This window comes from Gossypium hirsutum, chromosome A01 (assembly GCF_007990345.1).
Source record: "Gossypium hirsutum isolate 1008001.06 chromosome A01, Gossypium_hirsutum_v2.1, whole genome shotgun sequence".
NCBI classification, from domain to species: Eukaryota; Viridiplantae; Streptophyta; class Magnoliopsida; order Malvales; family Malvaceae; genus Gossypium; species Gossypium hirsutum.
The window spans coordinates 65381423-65389329 of record NC_053424.1 but is presented as its reverse complement, the minus strand read 5'-3'; the positions used below and the strand labels follow the sequence as shown (position 1 = coordinate 65389329).

Here is a 7907-nt window from a genome sequence, read left to right as displayed (position 1 = left end):
ATGGCGAGCTTCAGTTAAGGCGCTTGAGGAGGTTGTGCCAGGACCCTTCTGCTTTTTCAAAGCGGGAATAGTAATTTTCTTGCCTTGTGTGTTTGTCATTATAGGCCTACAAAATAATAGAAGTTTAAATATCGCCAAATATTAAACCTTGAGTCAACAGAAATAAAATTCTCAGTAATAAAGCTATAGTCCTAAAAAGAAGATTCTCGAAAACTAATCATAATAAAAACAAAAAGTATTAAAGAATGAAACAAGAACCGATGGACGCTAGTAAAATAATAATCAAATGGAATAAAGTAAACAAAACAGAGAACTATAATAGTAATAATAATAATAGAAATAATCATAAAAATGCTAACATAAAAGAATGAATAATAATAATAAAGGTCAATAAAAACAAAGTAAAGAGAAAAAAGAATAATGAAATAACAAGTAAGAAATAACAAAATAAAATAAATAAATAACTAAAATAAAAAAAATAGTTGAGGGTGAAAGGGGTAACCACAAGTACTGGTCGGGGGTGAGCACGAGCGATGGACGGAGCTGGTTGGCCAGACTGTGGAAAGTGGGGGCGGGGCAAGGGTGTGGGGAGTGAGTATTGCGGCGCGCTGGTGAAAGGGGAAAAAAAGGGAAAGAAAGGGAAGAAATGAGGGGGATAAAGAAAGGGAAATGGAGAGGGATGGGAGGAGGGGGGTCGGTCGGACGATACTGATGGTCGGAATAGGGCATCAGCATAAGGGGAGAAGAGTTTGGAGGCTGCGGCGGCTATGGGGAAAGAGTTTGGAGGCTAAAAAATTAGGGTTTGGGAAGAAGGGCTTAAAAAGGGGCACGGTCATGTGAGACCCGTGTTGGGCCACACGGCCGTGTCACACGTCCGTGTGGCTTACGTCCAGCCCATGTTTATTATGGAATTTGAATGTCTAATCGTCACACGGCCTGAGGACACGCCTGTGTGGGCAGGCCGTGTGGTGCACATGGTCGTGTCGCACCGTCGTGTCGCACGCCCGTGTGCTATGTTCTTTGCTTCTCCCACGCCCGTGTGGTACTTCACACGCCCGTGTGTCTGAACACACGGCTGTGTGCCTTGCCCGTGTGGCTTCCTAACATAATTAAAATTTGAAATTTAAGCTCCAGTTTTCACACGGCCGTGTCGGACGACCGTGTGGCTCGATACTTGGGGAATTTTTAGCCCTGTTTCCACACGGCCAAGGACACGCCTATGTGTCCAGCCCGTGTGGGCCATTGTACCTGCACAAAAACACTAAAAATAGCTAAAATAAACGAGTTAGTGGTGTTAGTGCTCGGGTTACCTCCCGATAAGTGCTTATTTAGAGTCTAAGCTCAACTTACCTCTCATTCACATGATTACGGTGGATTGAGGAGTTGAAACTCCTCACTTCTCCTATCAATTCTATTATCCTCATAAAGTTTAAGTGAGTAATATTCACCTTGAAAGTGTCAAATTGAGAATGATTTACCTCAACTGTATCGTATGAGAAAACATTCATTACCGTGAAGGGAGTCGCTCTATTTGTATAAGCTCTGAGGTAGCAATTCGGGGGTCCTTTTCATCTAACAATACTTTATCCCCAGCCTTAAATTTCGTTGTTTCATTCCTACGCTTATTGAGGTGTCGCTTTGATTCATCGTGTGCGTTTGGTTTCTCCTTGACATTTTTTCACCATTTGTCTAGTTCATCGATCTGAAGCCTTCGTTCTTCATGAGTCGATCTATTTTTGTTGCATAGATTAGACTGGAGCTCCATCACGTTCTTCCTAGGGGAGTCCAGTAAAGGAGGTTTAATTTCAATATTATTGAAGTTAATAGAACTTAAAAAATCATCTCGATTACTAGATATTTTAACAGAATCACGAGCTTGAAGTTTAATCGAGTCATCACCTACACGAAGTATCAATTCACCTATGCCAACATCAATGATAGTTCTAACAATTGCTAAAAAGGGTCTTCCTAAAATTAAAGGCATATCATTGTCCTCTTCCATGTTTAGAACACAAAATCAATTGGGAATATAAATTTATCAATTTTAACAAGTACATCTTCAACAATACCCCTAGGACATCTAATTGTTTTATCTGCTAATTGAATGCTCATCATAGTTTGTTTGGGTTTCCCAAAACCTAGTTGTTTAAACATTTTATAGGGCATGACATTAATACTTGCCCCTAAATCAGCCAAAGCATTGTTAACATTTAGACTACCAATTAAATAAGGGATCTTAAACTCCCTGGGTATTTCAATTTGTTGTGTAGCTTATTCTGTAGAATGGCTTAGCAAACTGCGTTCAACTCCACATACGACGCCTCATCCAACTTCCGCTTATTTACTAAAAGCTCCTTTAAAAATTTAACTGCGTTTGGCATCTGCGAAAGAGCTTCAATAAACGGTAAGTTAATAGGTAATTTCTTTAATAATTTAAAGAATTTACCAAATTGTTCGTCTGAGTGGTCTTTCCTTGTCGTGGTGGGGTATGGCACACGAGGTTTATATTCTTTACTTACCGATTTTTGCTCACTGTGGTCCACATCCTCCTTACCTTTACTTACCACAAGTCCTTGCTTCGGTTCTGGTTCAAGTTCAATTAACCCTTATTCATCTCGAACAGTAATCGCATTAAGTTGCTTCCTTGGGTTAGCTTCAGTATTACTCAGCAAGCTACTTTGTGGTTGCTGGGAAATTAACTTAGAAAGTTGTCCTATTTGAATTTCGAGCCCTTGAATCGACGCTTGCTGATTTTTAAGGGCTGTCTAAGTATTCTAAAAATGATTTTCTAACACCAAGATGAATTTCGTTAGCATCTTCTTAAGGTTTAGCTTCTTTTCCTGCTGGTAAAGTGGTTTTTGAAAACCTAGGGGATGTTGTGGCCTTTGATTTCCTTGCCCACCCCACGAGAAATTGGGATGGTTCCTCCAACCTACATTATAAGTGTTATTGTATGGGTTATTTTGAGGTCTAGAATTATTATTACCCATATATTGAACTTGTTCCTCCTTGGTGCTAGGGTTGAAGGTTGATAATCTATGTGTACTCCTTCTCTACTTGAATCACACCTTATCACTGGATGTACCTGAGTAAAATCATACAAACCGTCAATCTTTTTATTTACAAATTCTACCTGGTTAGATAGCATAGTAACCGTGTCAAGGTTGAAAAACCAGCAGCTTTTGTCGACTTCGTTCTCATGACTTGCCACTGATAGTTATTCAGTGACATCTCTTCCATAAATTCATAAGCCTCTTTAGGTGTTTTGTTGTTCAATGTTCCACCGGCGGCTGCTTCGATAAGTTGCATTGTTGAGGGGTTCACACCATTGTAAAAAGTTTGAACCTGAAGCCATAGAGGTTACCCATGGTGAGGGCACCTTCTTAATAAGTCCTTGTATCTCTCCCATGCATCATATAGAGTTTCTAGATCCATCTGCACAAAAGAAGAGATATCATTCCTCAATTTAGCCGTTTTAGCAGGCGGAAAGTATTTTAGTAAAAAAATTTTGGTCATTTCTTCCTAAGTTGTGATTGACCCTCGAGGTAACGATTTCAACCATTGTTTAGCTTTGTTCCTAAATGAAAATGGAAACAACCGAATACGAATGGCATTGTCAGAAACACCATTGATCTTAAAAGTATCGTAGAGTTCCAGAAAATTCGCCAAATGAGTGTTTGGATCCTCATCCTACAAACCATCAAACTGAACAAACTATTGTACCATTTGAATTGTTTTAGGGTTCAGTTCAAAATTATTTGCAGCAATAGCATGTGTAGCACTCCAAAAATCCCGAAATCCAAAAGTCTCGAAATCTTGAATTTTTCTTTTTGTGCTTAATAATTCTGGTTAAGTGCTAATTACACAAAGTAAAGTCTTGGTCAAGGTTTGAGTTCGAATTAAGGGGTAGAAGAAATTATAAGTTAATTATTAAAAGAATCAAGGTTGGCAAGTAGTTGGGCTTTTAAATAAAGATAGGGGAAAATAGCAGCAAAGAGCCTAGTAGAGGAGTGACTAAGTGACGCCACTTAGAGTGTAGGGAGGTGGCGTTAATAGCTAGCAAGGAGGTCTAAGGTTTGAATCCTAGCTTAGTGTTTTTAGAAGTTTAATTTTGACCTTCTAGAAGGATAGAAGTGGCATGAAAGTGGACTCCAAGGGAAGTGTTCAGGAGAGAAAATTAAGGAAAGGATCAAGGGGTTATCAGGGAGAAAAACGAGAAGATGAGAAGGGAAAAGTGATAGAGCCGAATGGGGAATTGGGCATGGGAAAATTTCAGCTATAAGGCTTATAAATAGGTGCCGAATGCTAGGGTATGAAGCTAATGACTGGATTTCCTGCACCCTGTTACCAGAAACTCTTTTCTCTAAAAGCCGAAAACCCTCTGCCTTTCTTTTCTTTTTCTCCTTCCTTGTGCCAAATTCTATTCTTCCTCTACCTCATTGCTGACTTTTCTTTCTTTTTCCATGGAGCCGAAAAACCCTCTTTTGCCATAAAAATTCGTAAAGGGCCGAACCTCTTTGGTCGAATACCCTTGGTGCAATCACTACTCCTTCTACTTCGATCAAATCTAGTGTAAGTGTTGTTCTCCCAATTGGTTTCTTTGCTAAGTATCGAATACTGTCCCTCACTCTTTCTAATCAACTGTGGTACGGAATTAGTATCGAATCTCGGATCTTAGCTCATTGCCAAATTGCCCCTTAGGTGTTGCGGTTTTGGTAAGTATTCCTCATCCATTGGCTAAGGTTGGCCGAATAGCCATAGTAAGGTAAGGGGACTTGTGTTGGATATGAGTCACCTATTATTCTAGTTTTAAAAGTTACAATTGGTGCAGATCTAGGAGTTGATCGTGGTTAGTGAAGGGGCTGTTATACTTATCGCGCAAGGTAAGATTAAGGTGAGATTCCGGCTTTTGGTAAAGTATTCGATAAGTATATGAGATTAATCTTTGAGTGATATCGATTGTAGGTTTGGGCTAAGGAAATCGCAGCATGCTTGCCTACCAGGTGTGTACATACATGCACACACACAATGAATCGGCAAAAGTCGAATTGCTGAAAAGCCAAAAGTTGGGCTACAGTAGTCACACGAGTGCGCGAACACTCGTGGAAAGGAAACCGATAGGTTGCCTGAGGCCCATAGGCGATTCTGTAGACTTGGGTTGAGAATTGGCCAAATGGCCGGAATGGGCTAAATAGGTCTGATGGGCTATTGGGCCCACAATAGGCAAGGATTGATAAGTGATGCTATGTGTTAGGAAATTTGTGTGTGAGCATGACTATAATATGATTTGGGCCTAATGGGCCATATGAATGTGAATTGGGCCTAGTGGGCCTTAAGAATATGAACTGGGCCAAATGGGCCATTTGAATAAGATTGGGCCTAGTGGACCATATGCATGTATGTAGGGGTATTGGGCTTAGTATATGATGACTACATAAAACTTAATAAATAATTGAGACTGTGGACAAGTCATAGGGTTAAGGCGTGGCAACAGGTATATGCATGTCTAGGATTGGATCTAGGGAGAGTTTGGTACTTAAGCGGTCTTAGTCACCCACCTCTTCTTTTCTGGAATCCTACCTGGTGCATAGTATTCGTTCATCTTAGCTCACGGGACTTATTCATGGGCCAAGGTAAGTGAAAACCGAATTAAGAGAAAATTACCGAAATGCCCTTAAGGGAAAAAATGACCAAAATACCTCTAGGTTTGAATGTAAGTTTTGTGGATGTGACATGCATACATATGATGTTTTGCTTAGGTTGCATATGGGGTGGGAATTATGGAACGGAGGAAGTATATGAGGATTCGCATGGTTGCTTGACAATCATGGATCCACCGACGGCTTTTAAAGCCCAATATGTAAATAAAGGTAGTTCTGCAACTGGGCTACCATTGGTGTGTGGGCTGGGTGGGTCGATATTTATATCCCCGCATGGTGTGATGGGGGACGGAGCTGGTGTGTAGCGGATGGATAATTTGGATGGGATTGCATTGCATGTTTGATGATTTGTCTTGGAATGCTTGTTCTTCATTGAGGGTTGTACACACTGAGTTTGCGAAAACTCACCCCCTATTTTATTTTATTTTCAGGTGATGCTCAATAGAAGGTTCAATGTTTGGAGGGACTCGGGGTGCCGACTAGCAAGATAATTCAGACTTGGTTTTTTTGAAGCATTTAAGTTTTTATTTCTTTTTAAGTGTGTTCAGATCAGATTGTAATAAGGTTTTCATTATGTTATTATTACTTGAATTATTATTATTATTTTTTACGAGAAGTTGAACATGAATTTCTTAAATTATAGTATGTTTCCTACGTTTCCACAAATTTTTTTAAAAATCAAATGTTTTAAACAAGGCTTTCGTAACTAAAAGGTTTTTTTAGTTAATTAAGGTTTCTCATTTTAAGAAGGGTTTTCAATGAAAACAAGGTTTTTGCTAAAACAATTTAATGTGACACACCAGATTCGGCCAAAACGTCCGAGCTGAGTTTGAAGTGTTACATTTAGTGGTATCAGAGCCCATGTTGCAAAACTCGTGCTGTGAATTGGGCCTTATTACTTGGTTTCTTTTTGTGTTTTAAAAAAATATTTTTGATTGGATCACAATGTTTTGGAAAAAGGGAAGTCTTTCTGAGAGGCACACCGAGTCTCCGATGTCGAACCAAGTAAGTACTTTTAATCTTAAATTTGTTTAAATTATTATACAGTAAACAATTAGAGGGCTACACTACATGATTTTGTTAGAATGGAACCAAAGCCCATAGGAACTTGAAACTATAGAGGATTTGCGAAAACAATTTTCGCTTTAATTACTTCCATAAAACATCGGGTTAATTATTGAAACTAACTAAGACTTCATAAAATTTCTAATCCAGATAATACGAGAATTGACGATCAGTGATAGAAGAGGTGCAAGGGGCCGTGGCCGAGGCCGCGAAAGTTTTAGGGCTGAATCGTCAGCATCGGGCTATGTGCCCAATGTTGGAGTAGAAGAGGCATCGGCCTCACCTGTGGCTGAGAATGGACCATATGATCGGGCCGCGAGAGAAGATGCATTGTCGCAGGCAATGCTGAGAATTTTGGAAAGGGTCACTAGGCCCAATAATGGCAGCGAAAATCGGGGGTCCATTCCGGAGCGACTTCGTTCGAACAGGGCTGAGATCTTTAAGGGCGTGGCTGGCGTGGCTCCTAATGTGGCGAAATATTGGTTGGAGGCCACTGAAAGGATAATGGAGGACCTGGACTGCTCACCTGAGCAAAATTTAAAAGGAGCAGTGTCACTGCTTAGGGAAGAAGCCTACCAGTGGTGGCTGATAGTGAAAGAGGGCACCCAACTGGAGCGGGTCACTCGGGAGTTTTTCAAAGCTGCATTCCAAGGGAAGTATGTGGGTGCAAGCTATGTGGATGCTAGAAGGAAGGAGTTCCTGAATTTGACCCAAGGGAACAAATCGGTGGTGGAGTATGAGGCAACGGAGTATGAGCGTTGCATGAGGTTTGAGGATGGACTTAGAGATAGCCTCAGGGTACTGATAGCTCCTCAAAGGGAGTGAGTTTTCTCAAAGTTGGTGGAGAAGGCAAAGATAGCGGAGGAGGTAAAGCGCACTGAGTGCTTAAATCAAGAGAAAAAAGGGGTAAGAATAAGAGGGAGGCTGAGACTCTTGGTGTAGGACAAATGCCTAGGGCTAGGGCCAGAGTTAATGGGCCAGATAGAGTAGGGCCCCTGCTGTTAATCCAGGGGTGCCACTTTGTGCTAATTGTGAGAAAGGTCATGTAGGCGAGTGTTGGAAGAGGACGAGAGCTTGTCTAGCTTGTGGATTTATGAAGCATAGGATCATGAATTGCCCTAGAATGTCGGCTCAGGTGCTAGTCGTGGACCGAAGCGGTGTACAACCACCGAGGGGTGGCCA

The 7907-nt window shown here is 40.8% G+C and overlaps 1 non-coding gene across 1 annotated transcript; it reads left to right on the top strand.

The window, feature by feature from the left end:
• Positions 1–3361: 3361 nt before the first annotated feature.
• LOC121207628 (small nucleolar RNA R71) lies at positions 3362–3468 on the top strand. The gene has a single exon (XR_005902722.1). It is a non-coding gene; the product is annotated as a small nucleolar RNA R71 (small nucleolar RNA).
• The last annotated feature ends 4439 nt before the right edge of the window (positions 3469–7907 follow it).